This window comes from Diabrotica virgifera, chromosome 1 (genome assembly GCF_917563875.1).
Source record: "Diabrotica virgifera virgifera chromosome 1, PGI_DIABVI_V3a".
In the NCBI taxonomy this organism is placed as follows: domain Eukaryota; kingdom Metazoa; phylum Arthropoda; class Insecta; order Coleoptera; family Chrysomelidae; genus Diabrotica; species Diabrotica virgifera.
The window spans coordinates 178821154-178845921 of NC_065443.1; the positions used below are offsets into that span (position 1 = coordinate 178821154).

The following is a 24768-nucleotide window of genomic DNA, read 5'->3' on the forward strand; positions in this document are numbered from 1 at the left end:
TATATTCAAATTTATTAATTTTGTAACACAAATAAATTCAGTAGTTTGTCAGTTTGACGGTTTGTCAAAGCGTATGTATTTGACTAGTCATTGGTCACTGCGCGTGTACCACATTTATCGCGAATGCCATATCGCGATTCTATTGGTTAAAAATCTGTATCTTAATGAAAATCTGTATCATAATGAAGTTCATTATGATACAGGTAGTGACATCTGACATCATAATTGATATAGTATGAGAATAGAAAATAGCTTTTAAATGAGGTCTCACATGATGTACTTGCCTATTTAAAAAAATCAAAGTTATGGCTCTCACCTGAAACGGAATCATGTAAAGTTCGAAATATTGATGCTATAATATACATACTTTGATTATTTTAAAAATCGACCTGTCCGAGCGTTTTGCTCATATGCTAAAAATAAATAAGTTAATAAGGGGGTAACACTTATTCCAGCGCACTGTATAAGTAACTATATTTTAAGTGAAATTTAATAAAAATTTTTCCTCTTGGTAAAAGGTATATTAGTTTAAAAAGCCCTAAAGGGCTACAAACATATGAACAAAACGTTTTCGCTCTGTAACAAGAGCATCATCAGTGTTACAAGAACATGGTGAGCCAACCAAAAAAATACAAAGGTCAAAGCCTTTCAAAAAACAGACAAAAGTCTTATATAAATGAATACGTCGAAAAATCCAAAGGATGGATAAAATTCCTAAGGATACGGCCCTAGGGCAACATATGACTCCCACACGTGGTAAGTGGGTCAAAAGGTAACTAGGTCATTATGTTGTAGAGGTGGTAGTTGCCTACCACCTCTTACAACAACACACGTGGTAAGTGGGTCAAAAGGTAACTAGGTCATTATGTTGTAGAGGTGGTTGTTGCCTACCACCTCTTACAACATAATGACCTAGTTACCTTTTGACCCACTTACCACGTGTGGGAGTCATATGTTGCCCTAGGGCCGTATCCTTAGGAATTTTATCCATCCTTTGGATTTTTCGATGTATTCATTTATATAAGACTTTTGTCTGTTTTTTGAAAGGCTTTCCCCTTTGTATTTTTTTGGTTGGCTCACCATGTTCTTGTAACACTGATAATGCTCTTGTTACAGAGCGAAAACGTTTTGTTTATATGTTTGTAGCCCTTTAGGGCTTTTTAAACTAATATACCTTTTACCAAGAGGAAAATTTTTTATTAAATTTCACTTGTAATTAATGGTATACAATACAGCCAACTACAGGAAGTTCTTCCTTGTGGATTTTTAACTATATTTTATCTGTAATAGTAACTCACTGTAAATATCTTTCAACTCCTTTACTACTGTTCTAAATTATTACTAAATAGCACTTTTCATACCATATGCAATGTTGGATAGATCTTTCATTGTGCTTAATTTTCCAGTTGAACACATTTTTTGTTGAATTAGCTTTTAATTGCCACGAACATACATTAAATTCCTCGACAATATTTTGTTAGTAAGTTAGAGTTTAGCTTACGGTTTATGGGCAAATAATCGTATACCACCTAAAATGGAGAGGGTTATTAAATAACAAATGGCCATTAAAATAAAAAAAAATACAAAAAATGTGCATGTTACACTTACTTCTGACATTTCATGATTTTTATGTTTCTTCAGTAATTGTTTAATTTGTAGAAAAGCACCTGTCTCAGTAGCTCGAAACGGCTGGACAATTCATTTTGTAAGTTCTAAAACATACATGAAACACAATTCAACAAGACCGAAGATTACCAAATAATTAGGTAGGTATATTGCTTAAAGTACACAGAGTAACAAATTAACAATAATAAAATTATAAAAACTCGAATTTGTCAGATTAAGATAAGGTAAGTTAAGTACATGCAAAAGAGTGTATATTTCGACAATCTGACGATTTGGGCCGGGCGTAAGGAAATAGGTGACTCCCAAAGTTTCACAAGAAAAAAGCGAATATTTCGCGAAATAAATGACACATCGAAAAACTAAAAAATATGTGCTCAATATTTTTTAAAAATCTATCGAATGATACCAAACACGACTTCCCACGGAGAGGGGTGGGAGGTAAATTTAATATTTTAAATACGAATCCCACGATATTTCGCGAAATGAGCATCAGATCGAAAAACTGTAAAATACACTTATTCAATATTTTTGAAAAATGTATCGAATGACACCAAACACGACCCCTTAAGGGGGTGGGGTGGGGGGTTACTTTAAAATATTAAATAGGAGCCCCCATTTTTTATTCCAGATTTGGATTCCTTATGTAAAAATAAGTAACTTTTATTCGAAACATTTTTTCGAATTATGGATAGGTGGCGTTATAATCGGAAAAAACGATTGTTGGAAATGGAAAATTAAATTAAAAAATGGCAAGCGCCCACTAAAATGGAAAACTTTACTTAACTTTTTTTGGTTTTAGGACCTACTCTTCGCAACCCAATAGGTCCCCATAACGCTCGAGTGACTGCACATTTAGCATACTTTGCTCCCCTACCATAAATATAATAAAACAAATACTTATAGTAAAGAATAAAAACAAATATGACGTATCATCACCGGAACTGTCAAATAAATGTTACCAATTTATGTCAAAATGTCACCTTTGTTCGATTGCAGTTAGAGTGTAATCCGAACAAGTGTGCTTTACAAAAACACTTTATATTCCACTTATACAAATTCAATGAACAAGTTAGGGTATGTTTCTTTAAATGTACATTAATAGAACTATTCCAATATTATTTCTACGCGTATATAATAAAATATGTCTAGTGGCAGTAATTCCCGTGTACTCGGCTAAATGATTCTAAAAATGAACAGACCTACCGCCTAAATATTTCATGTTGGTATCATGTGACGTCACGGGCGTGACATGACGTTCAAAGGTAAGTATATTAGACGAACTGTATTGAACTTCGTAATATTTAAGGTCTTCCTTTAATTTACACTTTAAAATATTTTTAGTCATATCATTTCTGCTACCCTTAATCACGAATTTTTGTCTCATACTCTTTTACAAATGTTTTCATACTGTTTTAAAATGTTTAATTTATTAAGGGTCTTTTCACCTCCGAATAACTAGTCATCGGGAAGTTTATCTGACATATTTACATGTAATCTGCCAGATAAACTGCCCGATAACTAGTTATTCGGAGGTGAAAAGACCGGGCCTAAAAGAACTAAATAATTGTCCACAATCCATAATAAATAGTGTTTAGGCAATACGTAAAGTATCCTTAACAATAGTAACCTATACTTATTGTACGGTTATAGAGTATATTCCCATAGGTAAGCTGGTTAAGAGTAGATAACGATTTTTCATATGTAATTTAAAGTATTATCTGCATAAATGGCACAAAGAATATTTGCTACGAGAGGTATATGGTTCAAAATGCATACAGTATCACGACTAATAAGTTATGTTCACATACATGTAGAGTACTTACAGTTTTATTCCTTGATGACGTGTCACATCAGAGCTCTGATTGAATTCCATAATCCATTTGGTTCATTTGTAAGGCACTCACTAATACGCTAAATAAATCATCGTCGATAATACTGAGCAGATTGAATTATCTGAGCGGTATAAAACGATAGCAAAAAAAGCCGGTAAAATGCGGCCTTTTTACGAATAGCGGGAGCGTCGATAGATTAGAGATGATTCTCGTTAGGAAGCTTTTGACGATCTGCCCCGGCGAGGGGTTCAAATGCGAGTCTCAACAATAACCTGGAGTTTCCAGAAAGGTTACATAAATACTACTTGAATTTTAAGTAATCAGTAGTACAGGGGCGTAACTAATTATTTTAGTGAGCCGTGTATAATATATTTATTGTACATATTGCCGGGGGCGACAGGCGAGAGAGATGGCCTATATCACCTCGAAGAGAGGGGATTGGCAAAGATGTGCACAACGATAAGAAATGTTTGAAGAAATTAGAGTTTATATACACAAGGGGTAACAACGATAAAATGGAGGAAAACGATAAGTTTTCCCCCTAGGGATAGATTTTAATCTTCCAGGGGAATCACAGCGATTTTCGTAATACCACGAAGAAAATCACCGTGAGTAGTGTGAATCTTGACAGTACGAACTAGACCATCCTTACCAGGCAATACATCTATTACCCTGGCAGTTGGCCATAAGAGTGGAGGAGTACCATCCTCCTTCAACAGAACCAAATCCCCGATCTTGACAGGGTCAGTAGGGTCGGTCCATTTATTTCTTTGCTGCAGGAGGCAAAGATAGTCTTTTTTCCACAATTTCCAAAATTGCTGTTGAATTTTACTAATACGCTGAAAAAGATTCAACCTATTTTCAGGTATCTCTGAAACACTTGGTTCAGGGGGCGCGGTTAAACTTCTTTGAACTAAGAAGTGAGCTGGAGATAGGAAAGCGAAGTCATTGGCGTCAGACGACATCCTAGTGATGGGTCTCGAATTTAGAATAGCCTCGATTTGGCATAATACTGTGTTAAACACTTCAAAGGTGAAGTGGGAATTTCCTATAATTCGATAGAGGTGATACTTCACACTCTTTATTCCTACCTCATGGAGGCCGAATTGATGGGGGTTGCGGGGAACACCCATCTTGAAAGTTATGGAGTTTTGAGTACAGAATTCCTTAATCTGTTCCGAATTATTTTGATTTAAGAAAAAATCATAGAATTCGCGCATTTCATTTTTTGCCCCATGGAAATTTGTGGCATTGTCGCTCCAAATAATACTGGGCGTGGATCTTCTGGCAATAAACCTTTTCAGAGTAAGAATATAGGCTTCTGCGCTTAATCCTGTGACGAGTTCGATATGAACACATTTAGTGCTCATGCAAATGAAATAGGCTACGTATGCTTTGTAAAGCGGTGCCTTCCTCAAATGTGAGGACTTAATTAAGAAGAACCCCCCATAGTCCACTGAGACGACTTGGAAGGGTCTAGTGGGGAGTACACGATCGGGATGCATATCTGCCATCTGTTGAACAGAATTGGGTGTCATGAATCGGAAACAGTTTACACACTTACGAATTAAGCGTTTAATCTGTCTTAATCCGTCAATTGGCCAGTACTTCATTTTGACATACGAAAGTACTGTTTGCGCGCCTGAATGTAATAACTTATGATGAGCTTGAGTCAAGATTAGTTCTACAACTCGACATTTAGAAGGAAGTAGAATGGGGTGTTTTTGATTATACGATATGGGGGCGTGTCGGAGACGTCCTCCCACACGAATCAGCCCATCATTATGTTGTAGGAAGGGGTTGAGTTTACGAATGGCTTTATTGGTCACGAGTTTAGCATTTTTCAATTCAAGAATCTCTTTTTTAAAGTAGATACTTTGGATATACCTGATGATCGCGTGATCAGCGATCTCCATTTCGGGTGGCGTCAATATATCCGTATCTCGTGGAGAGTTATTTATTTTCTTTTTAATATTACTGATGAATCTAAAAAGATAAGCGACAATTCTTTGAATTTTACGAAAAGAAGAAGATTTAGCGAATAGATTTTCAAAGGTGTCGTTGAGTTCGTGATTTGTTGCTATGTTTGAGACAACTAACTTCCTTAATTCAGGAAGATCATCCTGAAAATGAGGAATTTGATGAAGAGAAAAATCGATGGGATTGTCTCTAATAAAGCTAGGTCCGCATAACCAGTCTTCGGTGGTCTGGGGATTATCAAAGACATTTATCCCTCTGGAAGCGGGGTCAGCGATGTTTTCGTGACTTCTGACGAAATGGAAATCACAAGGAAAAGTTTCCAACAAGGAATTGACCTTTTGAATTCTGTTTTGTACAAAAATGTTCCAAATGTGTTTTTTAGAAAGTATCCAAGACAAGGCAATTGTAGAGTCAGCAAAGAGATGAGATGAAGATATACTCAAATTTTTCTTGAAGATGTGAAAAAGTCTATGAGCCAGAGTGACTCCCAACACTATTCCACAAAGTTCCAATTTGGGGATGGTGAGTTTATTTTTTAGCGGAGAAATTTTGTTTTTAGAAGCGATAAGCCGCGACGATACAGAAAAGTCTGAGTATGTCGCTTTGAGATACACACAAGTGCTGTATATTTTTTCCGATGCGTCGGTGAAAATAATTAATTGAACATCAACAACTTTCTTTTGTAAAAGTAAGCATCGAGGTACCTTGACCTCTTCTATAGTTTTGAATGTCGATAAGAGGTTTTGCCAATTTTTCATAATGATGGGTGAGTCAATGGGTTGATCCCAGTCCAATTTCTGGGACCATATTTCCTGTATCAAGAGCTTAGCGTTCACAAGGACAGGGGATAACCATCCTAGCGGGTCATACAAAGTAGCAATGTAGGAGAGAATAGTACGTTTAGTAACAACATTAGCCAATTTGAAGATAGGAGTTTTAAACGAAAAGTGGTCGCGTTCTGAATCCCAGAATATGCCTAAGACTTTATCAGATCCCGTGAAGTTAAGACTGACTTCAGAGACGGGATTTAAATTGTGTTGAGACAGAAATTCTGAAGAACTGCAGTTCCACTTGTGGAGGAGGAAACCATGGGTTTCTAGCAAAGAAGTTAATTGTTCGAAAAGACAACTTAATTCATGAAGACTGTCAGCACCGCTGATCAGGTCATCCATATAGATAGATTCTTGCAGAACACTAGTAGCAAGTTCGTGGGTATGTTTGTTGTTGTCAGCGATGTGCTTGATAACTCTTTGAGCGATAAATGGGCTACTTGGGAGCCCGAAGGGTAATCTTTGAAATTGATAGCACCGTAAAGGCTGCTGAATATTGTCCCTAAAGAGAAAATTTAACAGAAATGTTTCAGTGGGACAAATGGCGATTTGTAGGAACATAGCCTTGATGTCGCCTACTAGTGCGAATTTAAACTGACGAAACTTAGCGAGAATGTCAAAAAGTTCATGTTGGACGACATAACCTTTGTCTATGACGTCACTGAGGGAGATTCCCGTAGACGATTTATTGTTTGGATCGAAAACTATACGAGTGGAAGTAGTAGAGTTGGATTTGAAAACGGGAAAGTGAGGGAGAAAGTAATTAGGTTTACCTGAGTCATTTAGCATTTTTAACGGCACTTGAATTATTTGTCCGTTATTGAGATATTCCGATATAATGTCCTGATATTTTTCCAATAAATCAGGGTTGAGTTGAAAACGTTTCTCGAGACTGAGAAAACGTCTTTTTGCCGAGAGAAACGAATTTCCCATGTCTATATCTTCGATAGGGAGTTTGAGATTGAGTGTGGACTCATATCGTCCATTGGGGAGAACATTAACATGTTTTACAAAATTAATTTCAGCGGGGTGATCATTAATGAGATCGGTGTTCTGAGGAGCGGCTTCTTCCAGCTCCCAGAATTTTTGTAAATGATCGGATAGTTCCTCGTTGGACACTACCGGCTCATTTACGGCGGAAGGAGTGTTATGAGAACAACAAGTAACGAGAGAGTTTGAATAAAATTCCAAAGCCTTTTTAGTATTTTTCGACTTAAGAGCAAAGTCTGGAACTGACCCTGATATCGTGTACCCGAGTAGAGTGCGTTGAAGAACGGGAAGACCTTTTCCCAAACGAATTATTTCAGGTTGAATGATATCGTTATACAGGTCTGCACCGAGCAGGATACCAATTGGGGATGTTACATGGAACATCGGATCACCTAATGGTATCTCTGAGGGTATGTTTAGTTTGCTCGCCGAAATAGAAATTTGAGGAAGCGGATTTGTTATCTTTGGGAGTACAGAGCACGAGATGTCAAAAGGAACGTCGTTAGCGACAGCGAAAATTGTTGTATCTACAATAGATTGAGACGAGGATGAGGTGGAGTTAATTCCATTGATCCGTAATTTTCCATCTCTAGTGGTGAGTGACAGTTCCTTTACGAGGTCAGCACTAATAAATGAAACCTGTGAGGCCGAGTCTAAGAGTGCCTTTGCGAAGACCCTCTTGCCGCTAGGAGCGACAAGATAGACCTGGAGTGTGCTTAATAACACCAAATGATTATCAAGCGAGGCTGCAGATAGAGCCATTGAATGTGGAGTCGAATTTTGAAGATTAACTTCCGTTTCAGGAGCTCTAACATGTGAGGGCCCCTGTTGTGAATTACCCTGTGTATGGGAGTTATTTGAGATAGCGGTTTTATTATGATTATTTGAGTTGTGTTGGCCAACAGCCGCGGAAGGGTTACTATGACCCGTTTTGTCGAAATGGAGCAACGTGTGATGACGAGATTTACAAACTATGCAAGAGAATTTGGATTTACACTGATCGAGCATGTGAGACCCAAGACAATTAATACAAAATTTATTTTGTTTGACAAAACTAAAACGTTCTTTAGAATTCAACTGCTTGAACTGAGGACAAGAGTAGATCGAGTGAGAGTCGTTGCAATAGGAACATTTCTTAGGACCTAAGCGAGGCGAAAGGTTACTGGTAGAAGTGTCTGAGGCTAGGTGTAAAGAGTGTCTGGAAGTAGTAGTCGATTTTGGTTTTGATTGAGATTGAATATTCTCAAGATGAACAACGCGTGTCTCGATTTCCCCTAGAAAATGGACAAAATCAGGGGTAGCTTGGCTACCACCGGATTGGAACTCAAGAGCCCTAATGGTAGGTGCGTCGAGTTTCTGAGTAGCGATATGTATGAGAAGTAAATGCAAGAGATCTGAAGGGGGCCTATTCAAGTTCAATAGGGCCTTGAAATTATTTGACATGACCGTATGAAAATTTCTTAATTGTGAGTGATTTGCGTTTCCAGAAATAGGAGGCGCATCAAGAATTTGAGAGATGAGAGTTTTGATAAGCGATTTAGAGTTGGCGTACCTTTGTGTCAGGTTATCCCGGGCTATTTTGTAATTGTCACCTGTGAGTGGGATATGCTCGAGAAGCGTCAAAGGCTCGGAAGTTAGAAAACTTTTGAGGTAAATGAGTTTTTCCAGATCACTTAATGTAGTATCAGATCCTATTATTGTATCAAAGGTCTCAATGAATGAATTGTATTCAGTAACTAAGCCACTAAATGGTTTTAACTGAATACGAGGGAGGTTTACTGTTCGTTGCCTAGCCATAGACTGTGAGGTTAGAGAAGAATTAGGGTCAAATTGGAGGGAGGGGGTAGCAGTCACATTAGAACTTTCAATGACCTCTAACCTTTCTTCCAATAGAGAAATTGTATCCAAATATTTATCAAAAACCACAGAGGAATCAGTAGAGGGGGTAGGTTCCTCGGGGATCGTCTCCAGCACATTTTGAGCATCGCGGAAAAGTCCGTAAGAATGTTTGAGTTGTGAAATTATTTCACGAATTTTATATTTGTTTAGAGAATTAAGAGTTGTGGGAACCGAATCAGCCAACTTGGTTATATCAAGTTTTGCGGTGAGCCTCTGTCGGTTATATTTTGATCGGTCAGCCATGTTGCGAGAATGTGAGATTAGATAGATTATTTGCAAATGTCTAAACCTATAAATCGATGCGAAAATGAGAGAATATGTACAATATATTATATATTACACGTTTAATAGTGTGAGATTGGCTTAATAGTATCACCCTGTATGAGCGCAGATTAGTATATGAAATGCAAAACTATAAAATTTCAAAATATATGCAATTTTCCAAAATGGGTATTTTTCAGCAAGTGTGAGACACCCTTAACAAGTATTTAAATTAATTAAATTGAAGGAAAAAACAATTATTTATTTTCTATAGTTTTCTAGAAGTGTAAAATGAGCTTAAGCGAAGCTAAATGTAGCAAAAACTTACAATTTATGCAAGAAAACAAAATTATTTTTAATAATTTTTGTAACCTGTGAACCAGGCTTAATCGGATTCAAAATTATAAATTTAATTTAAATCAAAAGGTTGAACAAACAATGTTAAAATTATAACACCCGTACTATCAGCCAAGAAATGAGTACACTTTTTGTATACTATAAACAGAAAAATATATTTACGAAAATAAAATAATGTAATATATGCAAATATTTTTTCATACAAACAAAACGACTCCTTTATTTGAACAAAGCAAGTAGTTTCTGAAATTGCACGTGTAGACCGGGCTTAACAACCTACCAGCTATTGTAGAGACGTGCTGGGTTAAATACTGAGAATTTGAGTGCAGAAAGAGAGGAATATTTTATTTTTGTGCCGGGGCGGCGTGGCTTGGAAATTTCCAAATGCAACAGAAAGACACTATAAATGAAAAACCGTTATTCTCAGAATAGAGATTATCAAAATATGCAAATACGAAGGACCTTGAGGATTTAATTAATAAATAATTAATATGATACGGCTCGATGGAACAGAAATGTTTAGGCAATACGTAAAGTATCCTTAACAATAGTAACCTATACTTATTGTACGGTTATAGAGTATATTCCCATAGGTAAGCTGGTTAAGAGTAGATAACGATTTTTCATATGTAATTTAAAGTATTATCTGCATAAATGGCACAAAGAATATTTGCTACGAGAGGTATATGGTTCAAAATGCATACAGTATCACGACTAATAAGTTATGTTCACATACATGTAGAGTACTTACAGTTTTATTCCTTGATGACGTGTCACATCAGAGCTCTGATTGAATTCCATAATCCATTTGGTTCATTTGTAAGGCACTCACTAATACGCTAAATAAATCATCGTCGATAATACTGAGCAGATTGAATTATCTGAGCGGTATAAAACGATAGCAAAAAAAGCCGGTAAAATGCGGCCTTTTTACGAATAGCGGGAGCGTCGATAGATTAGAGATGATTCTCGTTAGGAAGCTTTTGACGATCTGCCCCGGCGAGGGGTTCAAATGCGAGTCTCAACAATAACCTGGAGTTTCCAGAAAGGTTACATAAATACTACTTGAATTTTAAGTAATCAGTAGTACAGGGGCGTAACTAATTATTTTAGTGAGCCGTGTATAATATATTTATTGTACAAATAGAAAAAAAGACAGAACACATAAAAAAATAAGAAAACTCTACTAATCAATCAATATCAACAATCAATATTAAAGTGTAAAACGGCGCGTCCATAGTGCAGGCTGGTTTTCGAGTCAGAAAGCCGTGTAGCGAATAATCCTAATAACAGCGCACATGTGCACTTTGGACCCGTGCACGTAGGCCCGTTTAAATACGCAGGATTATTTGAACACGGACTCGGCACTGACTTCGGAAACCAGCGTGCAATATGGACGCGCCCTAAGACAACCATTGACATATTAAGCGTAGACTGGGCATACTCACCAAAAAAGCGTAACGCGGAAACAGCATGCAAACAGTCGATCGGTGGCTCCCTCCTACATCACTGATCGGTGGTCTATCTATCTCTTTTAACCAAGCGATCTTGCGCATGTGACTGACAAAGATGGCTAGACCACTCAATCCTATGTCGACGTTACACCTCGATGCATTGAGTGGCATATCCCTAGCCAAGTCTATCCTTTTATATGTCTCTAAATACAACGCGATTAGACAAATTCTAACATTATACCGCCTTTACACTCAGTCCTGTTGGACAGGGAAGTGGGCAGCGTGAATGTGTAAATAGCTCACTCGCCCTGCAGCTGCTCATGCTACTGACATTGCACGACGTTACCCAAAAAGTCGGTTTTCGGGATGGAAGTCACAGGACTGGCAGTGGCAGCGCGAGCGCGAGTAGGTATTCACATTCAGCTACTCTCTCTCACTTGCCGGCGGCAAGTGAGTAAGTGAGCAAGACGATGCTGTCGTCACATCGGTCACATTCCATTCTTGTGAGTCATTCGTAAATGAGCTGTGAGGCCATTGGCGAGGAACTGATGTGAAAACCTCACTCGCGTGGATATCATATTTCGGGCAATATTTCCGACAGCGGCATGAGCAGTGGCAAATGCTGAGTATAAATCCGGCATTACTCTGACACTCGCGGTACTTACCACAGCATACACGCGGCACAAGTTAGCGTGTACCAAAAAATAGTCACAGTGCACGCTAAATAGTGACGTCACTGACTTAATGACGTTTAGCTCGCGTGTACCTAACTTTTTGATTTGCGTACAAGTTAGCGTGTACCTAGACACAGCGTTTTTATTATCAATTTTACGAAAAAAAGTTATTCTTCATAACATGCTCTGCATGATATGAAATCTAAGATGCAACCATCAGATATCAAATTTTATTAATTTTATACGAGGCATGTCAAGAAATATGAATTTCGCTCAAGAGTAAGTACCTTTATATTTCACAAAATCAAAAATTGTTATTATAAATAGTTGTACATTATGTGTTTGAATATGCTATTACATTCTAATTGAAATATTTTGAACTATAAAGGTACTTTACTCTTGAGCGAAATTCATATTTTTTAACATACCTGGCATAAGATTGATAAAAGTTTATATAGGGTGGAAGGCATTTATGGAATAAAATTATTTCTAACCTTGTTTTAAAATTAAAAAAAACGCTGAGATACGTCGATTTTTAAATATAAATGTGCGCTTTTTAAACATAAATATTAAAGTACAGGGTGATTCGCGCAAGCCTAGCATAGTCTATAAGCTTTATTTTTAATGGAACACCCTGTATATTTTTATATTTGTAAAAGCTGCTTAACAACCTGATTTCAACAAACTATATCATATATGTTGTGTTATGAATAATACAGGGTGAAATTTTGAAATTATAATGTATGGAAACCACTTTGGAATAAAATTCCTCGTGTAAATAATTATTTTAGAAAATTATAAAAAACGCTAATACATGTCAACTTTTAAATTCAAATATGAACTGTTTAAACATAAATTTAATTATACGTGGTAATTCACGAAAGTCTAACCGAGCCCATGATCTTTAATTTGCAACACCCTGTATTCTTTTATATTTTTAGAGGCTGCTAAAAACCTCATCTCAAAAAAGTGTATTATGTAGGGTCTATTATGAATAATACCAGGTAAAATTTTAAAGTTATGTATAATTTTCATCAATAAATACATAAAATTTTGAAATTAATAATTTATCATACTTTAAATAATGGTATTATTTACTAAATTAGCTAAATAAGGACATAAATTTTCTAAAATAAGTGTCAATATATTGGGTTTTGTTTTGTATTTAATGTCTTGACGAAATTTATAAATAATTGTAAAATGTCATCTTTACTATTAATAATACATCCTACAAAATACACTTTCTGAGATGAGGTTCTTGAGTAGCTTCTAATAACATAAAATTAATATACATGGTGTTTAATTAAAAATAAAGATCATGGACTACCATATACTTGCGTGAATCACCCTGTATATTTAAATTTATGATTATGAAGCATCCATTAGAATTTAAAAGTTGACTTGTCCAAGTATTTTTTATAATTTTCTAAAATAAAGACAAACAATTTTATTGCATAAGCGGTTTCCATACTTTATAAATTCAAAATTTCACCCTGTATTATCCATAATACACCGTTTACGATATAGTTCGTTGAGATCAGATTCTTACGGGCCTTTTAAAAATATAAAAATATATAGGGTGTTCTATTAAAAATAAAGCTTATGGACTATACTAGGCTTGCATGAATCACCCTGTACATTTATATTTATGTTTAAAAAGTGCACATTTACATTTAAAAATCGACGGGTCCCAGCGTTTTTTTATAATTGTTTAAGATGAGGACAGAATTAATTTTATTCCATAAGTACCTTCCACACTGTATATTATGATTGCGTCTTAGATTTTAGACCGTGCAGAGCTTTTTATAAAAAAATTTTTTCTTCGTAAAAGTAATAATAAAATTGTTATCATAATATGTAATAAAATGAGGTTGGGTATCCGTAATTGGACAAAATTGTGCGATTTTTTTTTAATTAGAAGGATGTAGTTGCATATTTATTATGAAAACAGTTTTAAATTCTAAATAACTTTTCATAATAACAATTTTCGATATTGTGAAATATAAAGATATTTTACTCTTGAGCGAAAATAATTTTTGACATACCTCGCATAAAATGAATAAAATTTGATATCTGATGTTAGAGTCCATGCAGAACATTTTATGGAGAATACTTTTTTTTAAGTTTCCTATATTATTCCAAGTTACGCAGACACATACTGAATAAAAGCTAAAAAAACCCTTTTTTTAATTTTCCAATTGAAATGGATGCAGCATAATCAAAAACAAAATATGTAGAAACATTTTTGATCAAGTTAAAATGGTGAATTCGCCGATAGTTTGAAAATTGTTTATACAAAACAGCTTTTATTGTTTAAATAATTAATAACAATTAGGGGCCAAATCTGTGAGTAGAACTTTTTACTATAACATATTTATAAACCAACAAAACAGTTTTTAGAAAAATACACCTAAGCTTGTTTGATTTTTTCCGAAACAATGCCAAGTTTTCGATCTACATTGACTCCCCTATATTAATTTCACCTCGCCCAAGTAGGTCATGTAAGTGGTAGGGTAGTTATTTTTGTAAGATTAAGATTAAAATAAAAATGTTTTAATGTTCGGACCGACGACGCACGCGTTGAAGAACGTGTTGAAGCGGTTTGCCAATTTAAACGTCGGCGTCGGCAAAGAGGGATAGAAAATATTAATTTAATAGTGTAAAGTGTAATGGATAATTAATAAATATTTACTTTTATGATAAAGTCAGTCGGACTTTTTATTGCGAAATTTTATTGCATTGGTTAATTCATGCAATGATAAAAATCTTAACACAACGTAGGTAGACCACTACATAGTAAAATTACTACGGCACTGATCGTATCAGATCCATAGCTTAGTCGGAAGGGGGACGTTTTAGCACCTGTATATTAAATCTGTTTGAACTGTGTCATTTTACCGACAATTCATCGCAAAATGATCCACGCTTCTCAGGACAATAAAGCTTGGTATTAGCTTATGAAAAAGCAACAGCTTATAAAAAATTTATAACAAAAACCCAATTTGCATTTTCTCGTTTGTTTCGAGCTTCTGTCATATTATTATGTTGTATAATCTGTGTATGTGTATACAACATATGACAGAAGCTTGAAACAAAACATGAGAGTCGATGAAAAGCCCTATTGTAGACTTTTTTCCTGGCGACTTTCCGAACACAATGCAAAAAGATGTTAAATCGATTTATTCCTGTGTTTCTTTTTTTGTCTAAATACCCTGGTCTAAAAGCATTAAAATGGTTCTGTTGAAAGCGTGGTATAAAAAACATTGCAGTCCGAATAATCAATGTTTCCAAAACTCTTATTAGATTGTTTTTGGTAAATGAATTTTTGGTACACACCCAGTAAGTAAACTTCTGCCGCTTGGTACACCGTTGACAGAATATCTGTTTTTTATAGCCTGCATAGCGTAGCGCAACGTGTCTGTTTGTTGATAGAAGGAACCTTGAACAAAAGTCGTCTGCAGGTCAAATCTGTATAAAAATAAACAAAAACAAAAGAGACATAGACGAATTCACTTGATTTTTATACTTTTTGTTTGAAAGTTGTTTTTTTTTTGCAATTGCATGTTTTGTCGACAATACGATAATAATATAAATGTGGGTGACCCCGAAAATAAAGTTGATTGGAAAATTAAGATTCAAAAAATATTCCTTTATTTATGACAGCTCGCATATTTGTTTTTGATATTTCAACCGTATGAATATAGATGATAAATTTGACGAATTTCAGGTTTTATGTTTTTTGCATGACACTTTTGTTTTATCAGTTTTCAAATTTAAATTTTTTTGATCAAATAAACTAGAAGTAATAGGTGTTACGTTTGAAACACAACAAACTTAGTCCCACATTTTAATCTTATCTGTTTCAGTTACATTGAGTTTGTGGATATGACTACACATTTTAAAGGAGAATGTAAAGGTGCGTCCTGAATATGTTCTGAATTCCGTATCGAACCTTGTCGATAACTGTGTGGACGGCACCCTGCAACAGCTTACCTAACTTTGTCGCGATCAGGGTATATTAAAAAGGTAACTGTCCACTGGAGATAAAATGTCGAGATTAATCTCAAGGTGTTGTTCATTTGCGATCTCGAGATCGGCCTGGGAGACTCGCTTATGACTATTGGCTTGTGACTTTAGTCTCGAGACCAAGACAATTCCGTGTCAACTATAGAGTCAACACACAGCCCACTATGTGACTTCATACTTCATCGCGCGTATACATATTTTCATTCTTCGAAACGGATTTGCGCCAGACACTAGCTTTTATAATTGCATAGGTGTACGATTGTGCAAAAACGTAAAAAAGGTGAGAAAAAAAGAAGTGTTGGATGAGAAAATAAGTAGATCTTCTCAAGAGACCTCAGCTCTTCTGGCATAGACATAAGACTGGAAATTATATCTCGAGATCATAAATAAGCTTGTCCACTTATGGCAACTGCAGTCTCGGCGACAAGTCACAACTTATCTCTGAGAGTTCTCTCAGACCCATATATAAATTTGTGAATGCAGGCTTCGAGGCTTCTCTCGAGACTATTCTGTCTCAAGTTGACACTTCGAATAATTCTCATTCGTCTATCTTGATGATCCTTTCAATTTCAAAATAACAATGACAGGAACACCGAAAGTTTCGCAAACTAATCAAGACATGAATTCATGGCGAACCTCGTCCTGAACCTTTCGACGACCATTTCCTTAGATGCGAATGGATTTACTACTGATTGGATTGTTTACTACTAATAGAAAATTATCGAGAAAGAATCCCAGATATTATAACAAAATAAAAAACATGCTTGGGAGGATATTGGCGCGAAAATGAAAACAACTGCCGATGAAGTAGAAAAACTCTGGTTTTAGGAGGGAGAAAGGAAAAATTAAAAAAAGTACACGCACAGAAACAATTTCTTGAACAGAGATAGCTTTTCTACATCCTATATAATATATAATATATACATATAGTGTCATATAGGATGATAGTGTCATATAATATATATATATATATATATATATATATATATATATATATATATATATATATATATATATATATATATATATATATATATATATATATATATATATATATATATCAAATGAAATAGAGAATGTGGAGAAATCCCCTTACGAATAATTCACACATCCACCATTTTCAAATTTATTATATTATTCGTAAGGGGATTTCTCCACATTCTCTATTTCATTTGATTGATATCGTACGAGTGGTCGTTAAACCAATAACTTCTCATCTTTTGTTTATATATATATATATATATATATATATATATATATATATATATATATATATATATATATATATATGTTCGGAAAGGTTTCCGCGGTTAATACAATGAAACTTAAAGCTAAAATCAATATCAACAAAAGAATTAATATTAAAATTAAACTCACCAGGCTTCCGGGTTGAACCGCGTCGTTGGTTTCTAGGCCGAGCTTTCGACGTCCTCTCTGACGTCATCTTCAGGGCTTCCGGGGTCTCAGTCTCCTGAGGCTCCAGACACTACACTCACTACTCACTACTTCACTACTCACTGCAATACTAATACACAGTATTAACACACAGTAATACACCTCTCTGACGTCATCTTCAGGGCTTCCGGGGTCTCAGTCTCCTGAGGCTCCAGACACTACACTCACTACTCACTACTTCACTACTCACTGCAATACTGTGTATTAGTATTGCAGTGAGTAGTGAAGTAGTGAGTAGTGAGTGTAGTGTCTGGAGCCTCAGGAGACTGAGACCCCGGAAGCCCTGAAGATGACGTCAGAGAGGACGTCGAAAGCTCGGCCTAGAAACCAACGACGCGGTTCAACCCGGAAGCCTGGTGAGTTTAATTTTAATATTAATTCTTTTGTTGATATTGATTTTAGCTTTAAGTTTCATATATATATATATATATATATATATATATATCGTCGGCTTACTGCCAAAACCAACCAACTCCATTTTAAAAGTTTTGGGAAATCTACCTTTTAAATTTTAATTTGAAATTGAAAATCGACTGAATTTAAAAAAATTATTTAATAACTGAAAAATATTTTTGTCATACTTTTCAATTATTAAATCATTATTTAAATTCAGACGACTTTTCATTTCAAATTAAAGTTTAAAGGTAACTTTCTCAAAACTTTTTAAAATGGAGTTGGTTGGTTTTGGCAGTAAGCCGACGATATATATATATATATATATATATATATATATATATATATATATATATATATATATATATATATATATACAGTGCTGTTTTTGTGACGGTACGCGCCGGTACGCCGTACCGGTACCTTTTGGGACAAAAAATAAGGAAAAACAACAAAATTATAGACAAATTCCTGAATTTTTTCCTTGCTCCCAAATAGCTTTAAAATGACCTTATTGAGGCTAAATTTAAAAAATTTTCACGGGTACGGACCCCCTTATGAACACTCCCCAGACCCCCCGAAACATTGCGTACCGGAACCTATATTGTTACGAAAACAGCACTGTATATATATATATATATATATATATATATATATATATATATATATATATATATATATAAAGGTAGTCCAAGTTTTTTGACTAGTTTGGAAAAAATATATAAATACTTTTTTCTTTTTGGGTGTGGTAGTCAAAATAAAATAGGGCTGTGCTAAGGCTTACTATTTATTCTATTCCAAGCTTTCGGAGGCAATTTCCTCCTTTTTCAAGGTTCTACAAAGAAATTACTTGCTAAGTACTCAAAAAGAAATACAAAGTTTTAACTTACCAAGAATGCTACATTAAGCAAAAAACCGACATACGTTAAAAACGAACTTATTAAATAAAGACATTTAAAGTACATAGTTGAAAAGTTAAAAAACACTGATTTTACAATCAAAAAATAAGAAAACGACATGGTGCATGTCGTCTTAAGTCTGGATCAAACCATTTCACGAACAGAAAGAGAATCAAAAGGCGAGATTTACTGTTTAAATAAGTAGAAAGTTATGAAAAAACTTTTAAAAAGTATTATCTATGAAAGACAGTTGTAACGGACTGCAAATACTACCAATCGTAATACCAACTTAAATTTAGCGGGAAATTTGAAAAAAGTTTTTATTATTCATCAAAAAGAAAACAGTATTTAGCAAATATGTTCAGAAAAAATATACTGAATTAATAGTTAACTTGATCAAATAAATAAGAAAATTAAAAGAGATTACTAAGATGCAGAATCAGACTAGTCGAAAGTCAATATATAGTTATAAATTTTACTAAAATTCTGGATCTCAGAGCTCTTATTAAGATTGTTGTCATCACTCTTGCTGATATGTATCATCTCCAGGAACTTTCTTTTGAATTTATTACTTTCTCTGGCTAATATTTTAGCATTGTTGAAATCGATCTTATGGTCTAGATTGATTGTATGCTCTGCCAAAGCACACGTAGGTTTATTTAATCTACAGTCGCTTTTATGTGAGATTATTCGACTAGACAAGTTTCTTCCGGTCTCACCTATATATGATGATGGACATTCAGTACATTCAATGCGGTAAACCACATCTGTGCATTCTAATGTAGTTAAAGGTTGTTTGATTTTACTATATAACTGACGTATAGTTTTGATGTTTTTGTTAGCTATTTTGATGTTTTTAAATTCCTTGAAAATTTTACTAAGTTCAATAGTTAGTTTCGGAATGTAAGGAAGGGCATAAAAGTACACACTAGTCTGCGCCGAGTTACTCTGAGCTAAAGGCCCTGGTTGTGATATGGTACTAGCAGTGAGAATGTTCCTATTGACGAAGGGAACATTGCAAATTAATTTATTAATTAGTCTTGGAGGATATGAGTTTTCCACAAAAATATTGCGTAGAATGTTTAAATCATGTTGGAGATAGTCAGGATAAGACAACCTTTTGACACGTTCTTTCAGTGCTAAGACTAAATTAGTTTTCATCCTAGGAGGATGGTACGAATGGTAGCTTATGAATCTGTTGCTACATATTGGTTTTCTATACCATTGTGTTTTCACCACATGGTTAAAAAGTTGTTGGCCTTAGGCCCAAAGTTCGCTTTGCTTCCTAATAACAAAGACTTCAAAGTTTCCTCTTTGTTAGCAGATATTGAAAACATTCTAAGACCAATTGAGAATGTCGAGAAGGACATTCTAAGGTCTAAATGCACCAATAAAATCACCAACTATCTTAACAAAGATGAAGCAGATCATTTCTTAAACAAATATTATGTCAAATGTAGAACTTTTTTGAAACATCACCCTGAGATCAGGATTGTCCAGACCGATAAAGGCAATGTCACTGTAGCAATGTATACAAGGGATTATACACAAAAATGTGAAGATTTACTCACAGACACTAAATATTACAAAAAGTTAAATAATAACCCTGTGTGCACTTTGCAACAAAAGGCAAACAAATTAGTTTCTGATTTGGTGAAGGAAAATCAAATAAATGAATCTATTGGGAAAACTTTAAAAATTTATAATGCAATTGCTCCCAGATTTTATGCTTTGCCAAAAATTCACAAACCAGATCTGTCTATGAGACCAATAGTGTCCTCTATAGGTACACCTATTGGCCCCATAGCTGCTTTTCTTACAAAGATTCTCACAGAATCATACAATAACAATAATGCTTTTTTACATTCAGGACTCTTTCAGTTTTAGCTCTTTCATTAATAATTTTTAATTACCTAATAATTATAAACTGGTTAGTTTTGATGTAGTATCCTTGTTCACTAACTTACCTTTACACACAATTTTACTTAGTGTCGAGAAACACTGGGGTGACATATCATTGCACACGACTCTGAATCTAGTTAATCTCAAAAAACTCATTACTTTTGTTTTTGATTCTAATATTTTCATTTTTAACGACAGTTACTATAAACAAGTTTTTGGTACTCCAATGGGGTCCACCATCTCACCAATATTATGTAATTATGTCTTGGACGATTTGATTGAAGATTGTCTTCATCAAATTAATGTTGAAATACCATTCATAAAGAGATACATGGATGATTTGATCTTGGCACTACCTACAGACCTAATACAACCTACGTTAAATGTTTTCAACCAACAGAACCCACACTTGCAGTTCACGTGCGAGGAAGAGGCGAAGAGATCCTTGCCATTCCTTGACATGAAGTTGCGTAGATGTGAAGGTAATGTGGTGAAAACACAATGGTATAGAAAACCAATATGTAGCAACAGATTCATAAGCTACCATTCGTACCATCCTCCTAGGATGAAAACTAATTTAGTCTTAGCGATGAAAGAACGTGTCAAAAGGTTGTCTCATCCTGACTATCTCCAACATGATTTAAACATTCTACGCAATATTTTTGTGGAAAACTCATATCCTCCAAGACTAATTAATAAATTAATTTGCAATGTTCCCTTCGTCAATAGGAACATTCTCACTGCTAGTACCATATCACAACCAGGGCCTTTAGCTCAGAGTAACTCGGCGCAGACTAGTGTGTACTTTTATGCCCTTCCTTACATTCCGAAACTAACTATTGAACTCAGTCAAATTTTCAAGGAATTTAAAAACATCAAAATAGCTAACAAAAACATCAAAACTATACGTCAGTTATACAGTAAAATCAAACAACCTTTAACTACATTAGAATGCACAGATGTGGTTTACCGCATTGAATGTACTGAATGTCCAGCATCATATATAGGTGAGACCGGAAGAAACTTGTCTAGTCGAATAATCACACATAAAAGCGACTGTAGATTAAATAACCTACGTGTGCTTTGGCAGAGCATACAATCAATCTAGACCATAAGATCGATTTCAACAATGCTAAAATATTAACCAGAGAAAGTAATAAATTCAAAAGAACTTTCCTGGAGATGATACATATCAGCAAGAGTGATGACAACAATCTTAATAAGAGATCTGAGATCCAGAATCTTAGTAAAATTTATAACTATATATTGACTTTCGACTAGTCTGATTCTGCATCTTAGTAATCTCTTTTAATTTTCTTATTTATTTGATCAAGTTAACTATTAATTCAGTATATTTTTTCTGAACATATTTGCTAAATACTGTTTTCTTTTTGATGAATAATAAAAACTTTTTTCAAATTTCCCGCTAAATTTAAGTTGGTATTACGATTGGTAGTATTTGCAGTCCGTTACAACTGTCTTTCATAGATAATAGTTTTTAAAAGTTTTTTCATAACTTTCTACTTATTTAAACAGTAAATCTCGCCTTTTGATTCTCTTTCTGTTCGTGAAATGGTTTGATCCAGACTTAAGACGACATGCACCATGTCGTTTTCTTATTTTTTAATTGTAAAATCAGTGTTTTTTTAACTTTTCAACTACTTTAAATGTTTTTATTTAATAAGTTCGTTTTTAACGTATGTCGGTTTTTTGCTTAATCTAGCATTCTTGGTAAGTTAAAACTTTGTATTTCTTTTTGAGTACTTAGCAAGTAATTTCTTTGTAGAACCTTGAAAAAGGAGGAAATTGCCTCCGAAAGCTTGGAATAGAATAAATAGTAAGCCTTAGCACAGCCCAATTTTATTTTGACTATCTTATTTTGAAAAAAATGGCACTTAGAACGTTTGGAAGTTCCACTCTTCATATATATATATATATATATATATATATATATATATATATATATATATATATATATATATATATATATATATATATATATATATATATATATATATATATATAATAAGTAATTAGGGAATTAAAACTTGAGACTGTCATTTTCAGGTTGGGCGTAGATTTACGCTCCTGTTATGTCTATGTCTTGGATGTTGTTTTTTGATGGAATGTGTCTAAAGATATTCAACCTCTCATCTTTACCGATGAGCCCACGGAGGTTGAAGAGGGCGAAACACATTTCTAAGAACTGGTGTTTGGATCTTTGATTCTATTCGAAAAATTTTTCCCAGCCAGAAATAGTGGATGTGCGAGTTATTCGTAAGGGGATTTTTCCACATTCTCTATTTCATTTGTTATATATATATATATATATATATATATATATATATATATATATATATATATATATAAGAAATATAAAATCTTTCCGAAAGTCCCTTTTTAAAAAATATTTATTTAACACAAGAAAGTAGTCTTTACAGTTTGAAAGCAAAATCTGAACTAAACAATTATAATTCTAAACTAAGAAATGAAAATGTAACATTTTGATAACTATGAACGTATGATGTCTTCGTCAGCGTTTCTCTGGTTCAGGGACTTACTCTTCTCACGGTCATTACCGTGTTCTAGCTGATGTTGCGGAATGTGGGTCGTTAACTCCTCTTCCCCAAGAGTGAAGCCATGCGAGGGAGTTCTATGCCGGGGTTAGGACTTTCTTCTTTTTCCTCTATGGAATCGTTTCTCTTTGTTTTTGCTATTTTCCTTTTGAGTAAAATAATAAGTGTTGTAATTATTCCAATGTACAACAGAATTGTCCAAATACTTGGAATGTGGTACAGAGCCGTATTTTGAAATATTGGTTTTATTTCGTGATTTGGAATATCTTTAAGTTTTAGCGAATTTAGTTTTATTTCCATTGGTGCTATTTTAATTATATCGAAATTTAATTGTGGTGAGTTTATCATCATTGGTTGCCCTGATGTGACGTCTTGAAAGGTTAATTCTTGATTTTGGAAAATAATTTTACAAGGTGCATTCTCTATTAGATAAATGCCGTTTAGAATGTTTATTTGCGTTTCTTCTGCACATTTAATGATCAGTTTTTCTTCTTTAGGAAAGACAGCTAAATATTGGTTGATTTCTGGAATAATTTCGATATGGTTTCCTGGAATTTTCGCTTTTAGGTATTGGCAGTCTGTAGAGTTGCCAAAAAATAAAATTTGGTCTTCACATGAGTGCTCGTGATTAATTTGCAGATAACCAGGACATTGGAAGATCTTACTATGTGTGCAGATGTCATTTAGAGGAAATATAATTTTTTCATTTTTTAATAAATATCTTGAGTTTGGTAACATGATGACAAATTCTGACTTACTTTTTGTGGGAATTGGCAATAAATGATAAAGATCAAAATTGGATTCATAGTCAATAGGGATTGAAAGAAAATATTGTATTTGATTCTTTTCTATTTTGCAAGTTATTTGTAAAATAGCTTCGAAATCTAAAATGTTTTCATATTTTACTTCAAATGGTAGCTGTGCTTTGTAATGTGACGAAATTTTTTGGAGTTCGTTAAATAATTCGCTTGATTTTATTATGCTAGGATGTAATGTTTTCAATTTGCAAAATGTAATCGAATTCTGGACATTTTCCATTGTATCGAGTATTAAGTTGTATGTTATTATAATTTCATTAAACATGTCTTTCAAATAATTGACATTTTCAAGATTTGTTTGGAAATCTACTATATCTTTTATTGCTAAAATTTTGGATTTTAAATTAATTTCATTTTCTTGAATATTTTGAATTGTTTCATTAAAGTTACTGATAATTTCATGGCTTAGCGAATATTGATTATTGATTTGGCTTTGCAAGTTTGCTTCGTTTGTCTTTAAGTGTTCTAGTATTGAGTTAATTTTTTCGCCGTCTTCAGCATCTAAATTTCCTGTTATAGCTTTAATAATTGAACCGAAACCGTTGATAATACCTCTTTTATTTTTTTGTAACTTGGTATGTATGTTTAGGTTTTCAAATTTTTCCTCAATATTATCTTTGACGTACTCTACTAAATTAACATAATTTTTTGTTTCATTATTGAAAAATTTACAATTAGAAAGATTATTTTTTAGGTGATCATATTGCATATTTAAGTTATCATACTCTTCTAAAAGTGGATTTAAGTTATAGTAATGGACAAAAGTGTGGCTAGATTTTTGAAGTTTGGCAGGTCC

At 34.1% G+C, this 24768-nt stretch overlaps 1 protein-coding gene and 1 long non-coding RNA gene across 4 annotated transcripts in view; one reads left to right on the forward strand and one right to left on the reverse strand.

Moving 5' to 3' along the window:
• The window catches only part of LOC126878907 (retinoic acid receptor RXR-alpha-B), a 281711-nt gene that overhangs the window by 71302 nt on the left and 185641 nt on the right, over nt 1-24768 (forward strand). The gene's annotated exons all lie outside the window — the stretch shown is intronic.
• Nucleotides 1305-11372, reverse strand: LOC126878909 (uncharacterized). The gene is made up of 3 exons (XR_007695872.1): nt 11224-11372; nt 1609-1712; nt 1305-1529 (listed from the first exon to the last, which is right to left on the reverse strand). It is a non-coding gene; the product is annotated as an uncharacterized LOC126878909 (long non-coding RNA).